Source organism: Lissotriton helveticus, chromosome 4_1, assembly GCF_964261635.1.
Source record: "Lissotriton helveticus chromosome 4_1, aLisHel1.1, whole genome shotgun sequence".
Lineage (NCBI taxonomy): Eukaryota > Metazoa > Chordata > Amphibia > Caudata > Salamandridae > Lissotriton > Lissotriton helveticus.
In genome coordinates, this window is record NC_136063.1 from 309,553,555 (window position 1) to 309,567,580 (window position 14,026).

General features: G+C 42.5%; 1 protein-coding gene across 1 annotated transcript in view; it reads left to right on the top strand.

Moving 5' to 3' along the window:
* The window catches only part of SNTB1 (syntrophin beta 1), a 625,304-nt gene that overhangs the window by 498,694 nt on the left and 112,584 nt on the right, over positions 1 to 14,026 (top strand). The window lies entirely within an intron of this gene.

Consider the following 14,026-nt stretch of genomic DNA (forward strand, 5'->3'; position numbering starts at 1 on the left):
GAAGTGATAGGAGCCTTTTTATGCAATTTCCCTCTATGACGTCCCAGGATCCCCTACCGCTCAAATAGAGGATCTCTGCGCCATAGAGAACTTGGGGGGGGATCATTGCCTCAAAAGCTCTGAGCATTGGCCGGTGTGACATCTCACCATATTCCCTATTGAACCTTTTAAGTCCGCATATGGAGGAGAGAGCCTTTGCTTTTTGCGTTTCTAGGTGGGTGCTCCAATTTAGTGCCCTATCAAACCAGATACCCAAGTAACGGTACTCATTTACTGTCTCTAATTTAAGGTCCCCTATGTACCAGCTAAATCTGCTAGGTTTTTTCCCGAAACATAGGGTTTTTGTTTTATCCAAGTTGATGGTCAAAAATTTTCCAGCACAGTAGGTATTAAAAGCATTAAGCTTCCTTTGGAGGCCTCTCTCGGTCTGATCTACTATCACCAGATCATCCGCATATAATAGGCATGGGATTTTATTCCCATCCATTTTTGGGCTGGCGCTGCCCTCCACCTCTAAATAGGCCGGGAGATCTGACAAGTAAACAGAAAAAAGCTGGGGGGCCAGCACACAGCCCTGTCTTAGCCCGTTGGCTATGGGTATTTTGGGAGTTAGGGAGCCCCTCGTATCTTTAATTACTTGCCCCCAGTTTTCCCTGTGTAGTTCTTTTATTATGGTCAAGAGCTCTGTCGGGATATTTAGTCTCTTTAGTGTCTCCCATAGGCAGGCCCGATCTACAGAATCAAAGGCTGCTTTGAAATCAACGAAACAACAGCATAGTTTGCCGTTCTGTTCCGTTGACTTCCTCGCCAACGCCCATAGTGCAAACCCGTGGTCTATTGTCGAGTGGCCTGCTCTGAATCCACCCTGTTCTATGGGGATTATTTGGCCCTCTTCTACCCATGTATTCAGTTGTTTTAAAACGATTTTTGAGAACACTTTCTCTCCAATATCTAGGAGGTTAATCAGCCGATAGTTTCTTGGCTCCTCTTTGCTCCCTTTCTTATGTATCGGCCTGATTATAGCCCCCTTCCAAGTTGGAGGCATTGCGCCATCTTTTAGCACTACCTGAAACATATTGGCCAGGAGACTTGCCCACCATGTTACCTCGGTCTTCAGGATTATTGCAGGCAGATTGTCTGGGCCTGCTGCCCGGGTTAACTTGAGTTCTTTTAATGCGAGCTCTACTTGTTCTTCGTTAAATTTGGCAAGAAACTCTTCAGAGATATCTTGCCATGATTTAATCTCCGTCTCCTGACTGGGAGTCCTTGCCCCGTACAGTTCCCTTATATATGTATCCCATGCTGCCTCACTCACCACACAGTTTAATTCGCCCTCTGAGGTGCCAGATGCTGTCTTTACTAGTTGCCAGAATTTCCTTAGATTTTTGTTCTCTATGGCTTCTAGAAGTTCTAACCAGCATTTTTCTTTATGTAACCTTTTAGTCGCGCATACCATTTGTTTGAATTCTTTTTTCTGTTTTACCAGGCGATCCTGTCTCTCTTGTGAGAAGGTCTTTTTTTGTTTCCTCTGTATTGCTCTTATGTCCCTTTTCTTGTTTTGACATTCTGCTGAGAAGCCTTTACCATCGTTTCTTTGTTTTACCCTATTGGGAACTTCTCTTTTTAGGTTTAACTTGAGGCATTGAACCAGTTCTTCTAATTTTAAAATGAACCATTCCAGATTTTTATTTTCAAAATTGGCGGGTGCCATTTTTATTTGCATGGCCTTCACTTTTTCCAGATATTCCTCAGTTAGACGTGTCGTCACACGTTTGGGGTACTCAACCGCTTGGTTTATCACTGTTTCTCTCTGTAATTTCCTACCCCCCGTTATTACTATATGGAGGAGTTTGTGATCACTCATCACATTTTGAATTAACTTAAAGGAACTTATCTGGTAAAACTTCCAGGCCTGCAGGAATATATAGTCAATTGGACAGTTCTGCTGCCCTTGAGTAAATGTTTTTCCTGCTGGTATATCTGATTCTATTCTTCCATTAACACAGTGAAAACCCCTGCCTCCTAAGATATGTATTAAATCCTGGTCTTGTTTCGAGGTTTCCCCTACAGGAAACCTTGCCGGGTTTATACCGAATGCCTCTAGCTGTTCCATATTGTAGAGATCTGCTTTTCTTGGGTTTAGTTTATGGTTAAAGTCCCCCAGTATCACTATTGTATCTGCGGAGTATTTTTCTAAAATACTATCAACATCATCCTTAAAAAACCTCCTTTCCCTTTCATACTCCTCCCCATTTTCCCACTGCATATATACATTCAATAAAATCATCATTTTATAATTTAGATCCGCCGTCAAGAGTTCGATTCTGCTTGATTGTACCCATTTACATTTTGTGTTCAACGGTTTTATTTCCCTCATTACTCTTGTTGATACCAAGGTCATGAGGCCCCCAGAGGGCCTCCCACGATTTTTCTTTAAGGCCGGCTGATGTATCTGGGCATAACCGTCAAAGGTTGGGGTATCGTCGCATAACCAGGTCTCTTGCAAGCAGGCAATGTCTACTTTGTTTATAAATTCCTTTATGCCTTCCCATTTTTGTTCATTTCCTAGGCCGTTTACGTTCCAAGACAAGAGACCTAAGTCATGCGGACCCCCTTCATCCTATTCGACGTCACTCAGCTCTCCTTCCTCATCTGTAGCCACTGTATTCCTTTCGATACTTTCTTCCGCGTGGGTGCTGTTCGACAACCAGTTCCCCCATGAGGAATCATTACCTGTGTTTTCAATTATAATGTTCAGAGAGTTTCGGTCACTTTTTGTTTCTTTGTTTAGGAATACTTGTCTCTTCTGGAGCCCGGCATGTTGTTTTAAGAAATTATTATCTTTCACCGGTTTTATATCTCTCTCTGGGATAATTTTTAATCCTTGATGCGTTATTTCCTTTGTGGCATTCAGGATTGCCCTTTTTACCAAGGCTGAGTATAATGAGATTTTTGTTATTTCCTTTCCTTGCTTGTTTTCTACAAAGCCAACTTGCTGCAGGTCTTTAGTGCCGATCCCCCTCAGACTAGCGCATTTTGAAAATACCGACAGGACCTGTGCCCTATTCGGGGGGTTAATGTTTCTTCCAGGCTTTCCTTTCCTCCCTGCTGGTAACTGGTCCAGGAATACCCATTTGTTATCATCTCTCTCGTATGGGTTCATGTTTGATTCATTCTGCTGATGGCTGGTGAGTGTTCTTCCTTCTCTCCGGTTTTTGGTTCTTATATTGGATTCTTCGTGTATCTGTGGTCTTATACACCTTTGTTCAGTGGCCGGATCATCCAATAGCCTTACGCTTTGACTCTTCTTACGGGTGGAGGGGAGAGTCTCGGTTGCCTCCCTATGTGATTGTTTTTTCTTTGGTACTCTCACCGATTTAGGGGGCATTGGAGTTTTTGCCGCCACCTGTGCCGGTCTTTGTGTTATAAATATTGGGGCTAAGGCATTTAATCCTAGAGCCACCCTCCCTTTCCTTGGTTCCTTCTCTTTTCTTGTTCCGGCATGGTTCGTTTTCCTGGTTTTTTCCTTCCTGTTCCTAGTCCCAAGAGAGACATACCCTCCTCGCCTTTTTATCAGCATGGGTCTTCTTGATATATACACATTATTCACGGGTTCTAATACCTCCTTTTCTGCTTGTTCTGCAGATTTGGGCATCCTTTCGAGTAAAACCAAGCTTTCGTCTTCCGATACTGTCCTGTCACTTTCCTTGTTTAGTCGGACTGTATCTGTTGGCATTGCCCTACTTGGCAGTTGGCACTTTATTTCTCCAAGTTCTTCTTCTATTTTCTTTAAGTGTTGTTTCTGTGCCTTCATTACTCCGTTGTTTGAAAGGGTTACTTCCAAGATTCCTTGGAGCGCTCTCTGCATTAACAAGATTAACTCCATCAGGGAGGATGTTGGAGTTTCCGCGAGCATTGAATCCTGTGAGATATTTCTGCTTGGGTTTGCTGGGTAGCTTGTCCTTAAGCACTCTTGTCGTTTTGGGGATTTTTGTCGTTGTTTCTGTTGTAGAAATTGGTCCGGTGCTCCTCCCCAGATAGTACTCTGGATCTGGTCGTCGTTTCCCCTGTGTCCGTCAGTCCCTACTGACATCATAGAGAACATTTTCGGTGAGGATGAAAGGCGAGGGGCCGAGATTTGGTGATTTTGGCTCTGTAGTGTCAGGTTTAAGGATCTATGGCTCACACCCCCTTCCTCGTTTTCAGGGTTGGCTCCTTCCTGGGGATCTCCTTGGTTGGACCGACTCTGGTTTTCATCTGGCAAGCCTAATTTTTCCCCGATTTCTCCGCCAATTTCCACAATTTCTTCATCTAAGACAGACGCTATTGCTGGGTTTAAAGTTCTATAGTGTTTGCCTACGAATTCCTTTATAGATTTTAGCGCTGCTATGTTCTCTTTCTGTTTGATGGTCGTTTGAATACCACCTTTTTTTCCCTTCTGGGCCGTCTTCGTCGCTCTTTTAACTTTCTTTTTCTTTCGTGCCCCTTTATTGTTTTCCATAGAAGAAGCAAGGCTTTCCAGGCTTTCATTGAGGGATTTTGAGCCTTCTAATGATTTACTCCTTCCATGTTCATCCGGTAATTTTTGGCCTCTTTTGGGTGCCATTTCTAAGCAGCTGCTGCTATACTAAGGTAATGTGCTTAAGATTTTATTTTAACTTTTACTTTTAGTAAAGAAAAATATAAAGAATTATTCACTTACCTCTGTTCTGCCTTGGTTGCCTTCCGCCTACTGCCTTATTGCCTTGCCCCGCTTATATTTCTACCAAGAGTAATTCTCTAAAGGTATTTTCTGGAGTTGTTTATACTTTCTTTTACTGTCCGGAGCATGTATTCCACTCCCTTTCTTGCCTGCTTCCGGCTCCAAAGCTTCGCTGTGTGCAGACTTATGGACTGCCTTTAGGATATGGCAGGTTCAGGTTCAGCTTATTCTACTTGTTCAGCTTGTGGGGTTTGTTCTGGGTTTGTTCTGCTTTTTAACCGGGGGGGGCTGTTTGGATGCACACAGTCCGCTTGGATTCTTACTGTGTTTGCTTACTGAAGGGCAGCTCGCACACGCCGAGTCTCCCTGCACGCAGCGGCTCCCGCGCGGCTCCTGCTCCCGCTCCCCACGTCACATACCGCTCCTCTCCGCCGGCCTCACAACCATCCGCGGCTGGGGAGGAGGTCTGTTGCCCGTTATCCTGCTGCGGCGGGTGTCCGTTAACACGGGCTGGACTGTGGCTCCCGCGCCGGTTTCCCACGCTCCTTACTCCGCACCGCTACACCGTGCTCCGGTGCTACAGCGGTCAGCGGTCAGCGATCCGTCACCTCTGTGCTCTCTGCGTTTGGTCTGGAGGGGCGTGGTCAGGCAAGGCACGGCGCAACTGGTCAGAACAGAGAGACAGCTCCCTGTCTCTCGGTTGAACACCTCACCTCTGTGTTCACCCAGAGGCGCTGGCGGTGATGGGATTCCTACGAGGACTGCTCAGGGAAACGTTTCCTGTATTATTGCTTTTGGAACATATTTTGTTTGTGTAGAAGTGCATTTTTAGTATTGTATGTTAGTTATGCCACATTTAGTGCAAACATCATCTTGTCCAAAATGGAAGTCATCTCTGTGACTGTCACTCATCCTGTTTGCCCTCCTCGCCCACCTTCTCTCCTTGCAAACTCTGCAGCTCGCAGTCAATCTGAGAGATAATGTTTTATTTCCACTGTTACTGTTATTCTGCCCTTGATGAACTGTTCTCTGCTCCACCACCAATTGAAACACTCACAAGGTCTTTCCGTTAGTTCACTGTGCTCCATTCATTCACATAACGCATTATTGTTCATGTATCTAGTTATATTGTAGCATCTCAGGATGACATTCACATAGAGGAAGCTGAAAAATGATTAATGTATTGGGTTAGTGCCTAGGTGCAAAGGCAATGTTGCGTTTAATCTCCATATGCTCTGGTTTGCTAATGAAATTACACATTTTCTCACACCACAGTGAGAATGTGGTCTTAACCCCTTCGACGATGATGACGAGCTGGGCTCGTCATGGCGTAGCCTCCTCGCACGCTGATGACGAGTCCAGCTCGTCACGTAACATGCGCTTTTAAAAATCTCAGCGTACGAGCGGAATTCCGCCCGCACGCATGCGATTAATTGAATGTGTGGAAATACTGTATAAAAACTCCTTGATGTTGTGGATGAGCAGAGCGTTGCTGCTCCTGCTAGGATTGCTGTCTGTTTTTCTTATGATTTTGCTGCCTATTGGGGCCTTAGAATAGTTTCAGATTTTTGCATCCTTTTTATAATTCTGCATTTGAGAACCTTTGTGGCACTGGCTCTGTACTGCTTTATTTTGAATTCTGAAAGAAGAATTTTTAATTTTTCATTGATCTAGAACTCAGTTGTTGAGTGACCCAAATCATGTATTTAATTGATTGTATTCCTGATTTTGATGCCTGAAGAGGTGCCTTAACGCAGGGACACATTACCCCATGAAATTAAAGTTCAACACGGTCTTCAATCCAGTCAAATGTGTGAACTCTGATTGAGGTAAATTTTGAATGTTTCAAATTTGGGGTACCACTTTTGAAACACAACCATCTCTGTATGTAATTAGCTCAGTATGAGTCTTTTGTACAGATATTACGCCAATACTTTCTGCATGCACAATTTGTTTGTTTACTTTCTCCTACTCTATGAAAATTTGGGGGAAAAAGAGGAAGCCTTGTGAAAGTGTATTTCATATCACCACAGTTACTGGTCACCATTTACTTTACTAACACTGTCCTTTTTACTGTAATTTGCCATTGTCTACTCCAGAGAACAATGAGGTACTCAGCCAATCAAGAAACTCCTTTGAGATCTGGGAGAACTGGCAGCCTGCATGAAAATACACAATTGCACTGTTCAGGCAATTCCAAAGTTAAAGAAGATAGATGGTGACCGTGGCTAGTTCATCTACTGGACAGCATGATAGAAGCAAACAAGCATTGTAAAACCAATAAGACTGACTTTAATATAGTAGCACATGCAATCATATGAATGCGCAAATGCTATTTGCAGGAGTTCACCACTTTAAAGCCACATCCATGTGCTTTGCCAGTGCTTGTTAAATACAGTTAGTCATTTTTATTTGAGGAGTGAACTTATGTTTATCTAAACATTGAACGGCAAATATATTTAATGATATAATTACAGACTTTTTCGGAATTATCACTTAAAAGTCATACCATGATAGTGCTAGTGAAGACGTTCGATAAGTCAGAAAGTACCTCATTTTTTCCCCGTAGAGAGTGTGGGAGTATTCTTCTAATTATACTGCTGTCCCCCGCTACCCTTTTTAATGCTAATAATTACAATGAGAGGAGCTTGCCACTGAAAAGGCACACCGTTGTGCGGTATATTTGATCACATTGCCTCGCTGGCAGCAGGGGCACCAATGCTTTATGACCTTTACTTTCTTAAAATACACCAAATGGAAAAATGTGCAGGTATCCAAGCCCTTCTCCGTACATTTCCAATGCAGCAGAGTGATTTGTATGTTTTATCCAGCTTTAAATGGAAATATAAAAGTGCAGGTACTCGCTGTTTAGAGTCCCTGTTTGCTCCTGAGGAGTTACCAGTGTTGTATAATATTTGGTATCCCCATCATATACACAACACCGGTACTCTCCCATTAAATGTTTTGCAGAAGTGCGGGTACTCTCCCTTTCAAATTAAAGAAGTTCAGGCACTCGGTTCCAAACAGGACCTGCCCATTTGAAGCACTGGTTTCTATCAGAAATTGCTTGTCTGAGTTACAGCTTCTGGTATTCCCAGGCATTTGCTCAATTTCTTCAAGGCAAATTGCGTCACCGTTCATTGTTTCCTGCCAGTACTGAGCGCCTGTCAAATCTCGCGCTGAATGTGATTTTCTTGCTTCCTGTTCTCGCTCCCTAGTCTATACCTCTGAAAGCCTGATATGTAAGCTAGTTTAGGGCCATCTCCAAGGAATGTTTTTTCCAGAGTTTTAACGACGTAGCATATTAGTTTGTCTGATCCTCGTCCCCAAATGAAAGGTTAAAGTAAAGCTTACTGTGAGTTCCAAGAAGTCTGCGTCAAACTGCTGAACGCGGGGTTTGCGAGCAGCTCATCTGAGACCTGGCCTACTGTCTGGCCACATTGTTGGATCACTCTTGTTGTTCTTTGCCTTTAATGTACAGCTAATGAGGTGTTTGTTGTGCACATTACCCACAAGCCTGCTGGGGCCATTATCAAGAACAAAATTATTTAATTGTTTAAAATATATTGAGGAGTTTTTTTGCACAGCAGCAAAGGTTCCCACTGGGGACCCTAGAGTGCTAGCCTGAGAAAATGGAAAGGATGAAAAAAGTTTGAGGGGAAAATAAGAGTTGCTGGGACTCAGGAAATATGAGCACTGTTTTGAAATGTTATTCCCTAGTTGCTACTAAGATTACCATCTGGCTTTTAAATTAGTTGCTCTTAAAATTTTCTTATTCAGCGCCAGTGCATAGTCCACATCTACATTTGGATCCCCAATTTTAAGAGCCCAAGCATTTTCCACATGTACAACATCCTCTTCCATGGCCTGTAATAGAAAACCATATCCTATTTTAATCTTCCTACCCCCATTCCTTATATACTGAACAATCGGGTTAACCTCCTGAATAGAGATCCTGGGTCTTATGGATTTCACTGATTGTTCTAACTGGTTATACAACATCCAGTGGTTCGCTGAGATACCGCATCTTTGTTGTAGGGTCTCAAATCCCAACATCTCTTCCTTATTCATAACATCCCCCAAATACCGAATACCCCGCCTTTTCCAGAGAACACTATTTCTATTCTGTCCCAGATGTATGAATGGGGTTGAATCCCACAGGTCTGTAATTCCATTAATCTTGGGGATTTTAAGAAATTTCAACATTAACTTCCAAACCCCCCATACACCTAGCATCACCTTACTTTTGCTCCTCTTGAAAAATTGAACACTTACTTCCCGGGTTAAAATTCCGTTAGCTTTTTCACCTACTACTAATTCATGGATTGTAGGGACCCTAGGGGAATCATCAGGGATATTGGAGCATAGTAGGTGTTTCATATGTAACAGTAAACATACCCAATGATATAGCCTTAGATTGGGAGCTGCTAGCCCTCCTCTCTCTATTGGTAATGACAATTTAACATTATAAGATGATCTTTAATATATACTACACACCCGCGAAACTGTTTAAATGGGGTAAAAGGGATACGGACAGATGTCCAAGATGTGACCAAGGCCCAGCAGATTTAATTCATATGTTCTATTCCTGTCCAAATCTGAAACCTGTTTTAACTGAAATGGAGAAGTTTTTATCGGGGCTGCTAGAGGGCCACATTTCTCTATCCCCAACGACTGTTCTAATTGGCAGGGATGAAAATCTTAAAATTACACAGGAAGCGGAAGCCTTTGTATTTTTGTGTGTTGCAGTATTAAGAATTTTAATAGCGGCAGCCTGGAAAGATCCAATAGCACCTTCATTCCAGATATGGTTAACTAGATTGCTTGGGATCCATAATATTGAGGATTGTTTATATAATTTTAAGGGACAAAAGAAGAAAGAATTTGGGAAAAAAATTTGGGCACCCCTTAATAAATGGAGGGAAACAAGAGGATGAAATTGTTGAATCTATGCCGGCTTGTAAATTCTGTTTTAGATAAGGGTTTGATATCGCCTTTTGTAAGATCTGAGGTACTTTATCAGTATTTGAACGTGTGTAAATATAAAAATAAGAAGCAAGTGTGTAGATTGAAATGGACCTTTTAAAACCTCTGTGTATATTTCTCTCTTTTATCCAGCTGATAACCTAAATGTATGTATGTATGTTTTTTCTTTTTGTATTCTAATCCATCTCAATAATAAAAAAATAAAAAAAATAAAAAAAGATTACCATCTGGCTGTTTATTTACCTGCAGACTAGTATTTTAATGTCCCAGCCGGTACAAACATTTGAAAAATCAACTGAAACTGGTATTTTTACCCTTATGAGTGATTGCACCAGAGCCTTATCTCATTTTATCAGATCTTACCATTTATAAGAATCCTCGTCCTACTGGACCTTTTTATCTGCTGAGAAGTGCAAAGGGGAGAAAACCAATACATTCACCACCATCAGTAGTGACTAATCAATTCAGACTCGGAAAGGATCACTGACTCCAAATTACAATATAGGGGTTTTTATTAGAAAGCCAAAAATAACTGAACATACAAACACCTAGTAACGAGGTTGAAAAAATACATGGGCACTAATACAAAGTTCATCCTACGAACCAACCTAATTCGGTGCAATGCGAAAAGAATAAGCAATTCTAGAAAAATTAAACAACCAACAATTGCACCGATGTCCAAATTAGTCTTCATCAGTTTTACAGAAAGGAAAAATAATCAGTTAATTCTGTCCCTACTCTAGCACTAAGCTGACATCCCTACATAGCATCTCCCAGGCAAGACTGAAAAAAGGTGTCAGCTCGTGAAGACTTCCTAAGAAGTACACTCACGTTGAAAGAGTAAGAAGCCGAAGTGAAGTTTTCATTCTAAGAATCGATCCCTTCTCTTACCCTCCTAGCGGCTCCCTGGTCTCATCTGCTCTTCCCTCCCTCGAGGCACTGTCCCTAATACAAAATGATCAACTCAAAGAATACGCCCCGAAACACCTCCTTTGGCTGGGTATCTTCTGCAGGTAACTTTCCACAAAACTTGCACTTCGTCCAAGAAAGGTTGAGTTGTCCTTGAGTCTCAGGGTTCTCCAGCGAGCTCCCACTTATCAGCATTCCATGAAACACTGTAACAGGTCTCCTCCATACCAAACTTCTATAACCAAGAGCATCAGTCTAACTAAAGTGTCCTTACACCTGCAACGGAAAGCATGTGAACGAATTAACCTTGCACGCACAAATCTGCTGACTACCTTCAACTGAGAGCTTTTCCAGGGAAACACATTTCAGGCCTACTCAATTCAGCTAACATAAGAAATCACAGACAGGCCTTTCATATCAAAACGTGAACCTTCATTTAGGCCTTTACACATCTAAACTATACGCACTAATTAATATTACTCTTATAAGCATTACATTTCTTTACCTTAAGGCACATTTAGTCATCTCTTCACGTGCAAACTTTTATGATGCACGTTTAAATCTAATACATTACATTACACATGAACTGATTCATTCAGGATGTGCAATAAACAGTTACATTTAAAGGTCGTTTTATTCCTTCAATGAACATGAACTAATTTCTTAACATTACACATACATTGTTCATTATTCCGTCCACATTTTCTAATGATTAACAATTAGTTCAACACAGGATTACATGTGGGTGCGTACTACCAGTGATTATGATGCACCCCTACAATTTTCAGAATATCATGACGCTCTATCATCAGTAACTGCATAAAACAATAAATATAAGAAGAAAACACTTTAAAATGTGTCCTTGGGCTGCCCTAATGATCCACCTTTTTGATCCCTGACTGATATTTAAAGTAAACGAATCCAGAAAGTTTATGTCAAAAAAGAATACAAGCAGTTTTATATAAAGTTCTATTTAAGTATCATGACTAGCCTTTCAAGAATCTTAAAATATGAACAATAGTTGGCAGGTGTTTTGACCAAACCGGATAATAATAGAAATGAAGATTGGAGAATCACCTGGTAACACTGATAGACTGACTAGAAGAAGTGTGTACAGAATCAGTGCTCCATGTTCCGAAACATCTTGATGCTCATTGGTTACCTGAAAGCTCTTATTGTCTGTATTAATATCATGATTATATCGAATTCATAGGGTGATTTTATCGTGGCAAATATGGTTGCAATAACATTTATGTTGCTGGGCAGGTAATGGGGCAACAGCAGAGTTTGAGCTTCCAAATCATTTCTCATCTGTCTGCTTGGACAGGAGTGGGGATGGTTGGATGGGTGGCGGGATGAGTGGAGCTGCAAAGCTCCAGATTTGCTGCCATTCTATGGCTTTTCTTTCTTTACTGGAGATCCTTAGGCATCTGACAATACAGTGTGGCAAATTCTTACATTTAGTTATTTATGGTGTTTTTCTAGTTCAAAACGCATCGGGCAGAGCAAAGCACATCCCGTCTGAGTCACAAATTGGCCATAAAACATCTAAAATGGGATTATTCATGGTGTATCTATGTGCATTTAGTACAAACAGAAATGATTGTTCCTTTATACGTTCAAGCCTATGAGTGCAAGCACTAGCACATGCATCTTGCTTGGAGGACACTATTGCATATAGAAAAGAGCTTGGAGCCCACCCATTGCTTACCATTTATTGTCTTGATGTCAATCTTTTTACTGGCTCCATAATTGGCAAGTACAGCCGAAACGTCACTTCCAATGTTTCTTGTAGAGCAGGGACCAAGCACAGATGATTTCATGAAAATCCTTGCACGTCCGCTGCTCCCAACGTGATTGAGGTACTGTTTCATGCAACCTCCCACTCCCCTACCCCGCTGCTCTGTCCATACTTCTTGCATGTGTTACAAATCGCTCTCCGCCAGTCCACATTCTTGCTTGACCCGTTGCCCAATCACCATCGCTTGCTCTCTCTCGTGCCCCTGCGGCTGCTTGTTCCATACCCCTCCCTCCTGTACGGTGGCTCAAGTGGCTGCTGGCAGAGGTGGGGAATTCCATCTCTGACTGACGGCATCCATGCCCCTTCCCCTGCCTTGTAATTGGTAGCTGGGAGACAGGTGGTGATACCTTCATATAGGAAGGGTACTTCCGCCTTTCCACAAAGACTAAATAGACTCCTATGTACTTTATACAAGTTGGCAACCCTTAGTAATTCCATAACTAAAACCCTCTTGTTGTACTGGCTGCCTACCCTCATATACTCACATAGTTCAAAGGGCTGGCCGTGTGTTCATATCATTCCAACATTGGATTTTCAGCATTCCTATTTGCCTTGCAGTTTTTAGATGTAAACATATGGTTCGCCCACCTAGCACTTACACTTCTGCAACTCTGTGACATAAATAATTAAGGCATGCTGATTGTTAGACCTGGCATCTTTGGCGTGGTTTCCCCTGTCTTTTTGGCCTCTACCTCCTGCATTTTTGATGCTGTGCTGGATTTCGTTTTTGCTGGTTTAGATGCTTTGGACACTCTGCCACTGCTGATCAGTGCCAGAGTGTAAGTGCTCCCTGTGTAAATTGTTATTATGTTTGGATATACATGATTGGCATATTTGTATCACCAAGACCTCCCTAGTAAAGTGCACTGGGTGTGCCAGGGCTGGTGATGACAAATGCTACTAGTGGGCCTGCAAAAAAATTTACAACAAGGGGTGGTGATGGACAGAGTCTCTGAATTAAGCAGAGTACTCTCACCCAGTCAAGAGATCAGGGCTAGATCCAACACCGTTTTTTAGCTCATTGCACCATCCCAGTTTCAGAACCTGGCTGTATGCAAATTAGTCTGTCCCTGGCCCAGTGCATCATGGGAACAGGGCAGACCAGACTACAAAAGCCAATTCTTACACTGGGAAGGAAACAAGCTTCCGGGGACCGGTTTCTGCCATTTCAGGCGTCTTCGGCCCGGCTTGCTTGAATCCTGATGGTGCAATGAGCAAGGGACTCACATCTGAGTATACCCTTCCACGCTTAGGGTGGACAAAATAATTTACAACAAGGGGTGGTGATGGACAGAGTCTCTGAATTAAGCAGAGTACTCTCACCCAGTCAAGAGATCAGGGCTAGATCCAACACCGTTTTTTAGCTCATTGCACCATCCCAGTTTCAGAACCTGGCTGTATGCAAATTAGTCTGTCCCTGGCCCAGTGCATCATGGGAACAGGGCAGACCAGACTACAAAAGCCAATTCTTACACTGGGAAGGAAACAAGCTTCCGGGGACCGGTTTCTGCCATTTCAGGCGTCTTCGGCCCGGCTTGCTTGAATCCTGATGGTGCAATGAGCAAGGGACTCACATCTGAGTATACCCTTCCACGCTTAGGGTGGAAAAAATAATTTACAACAAGGGG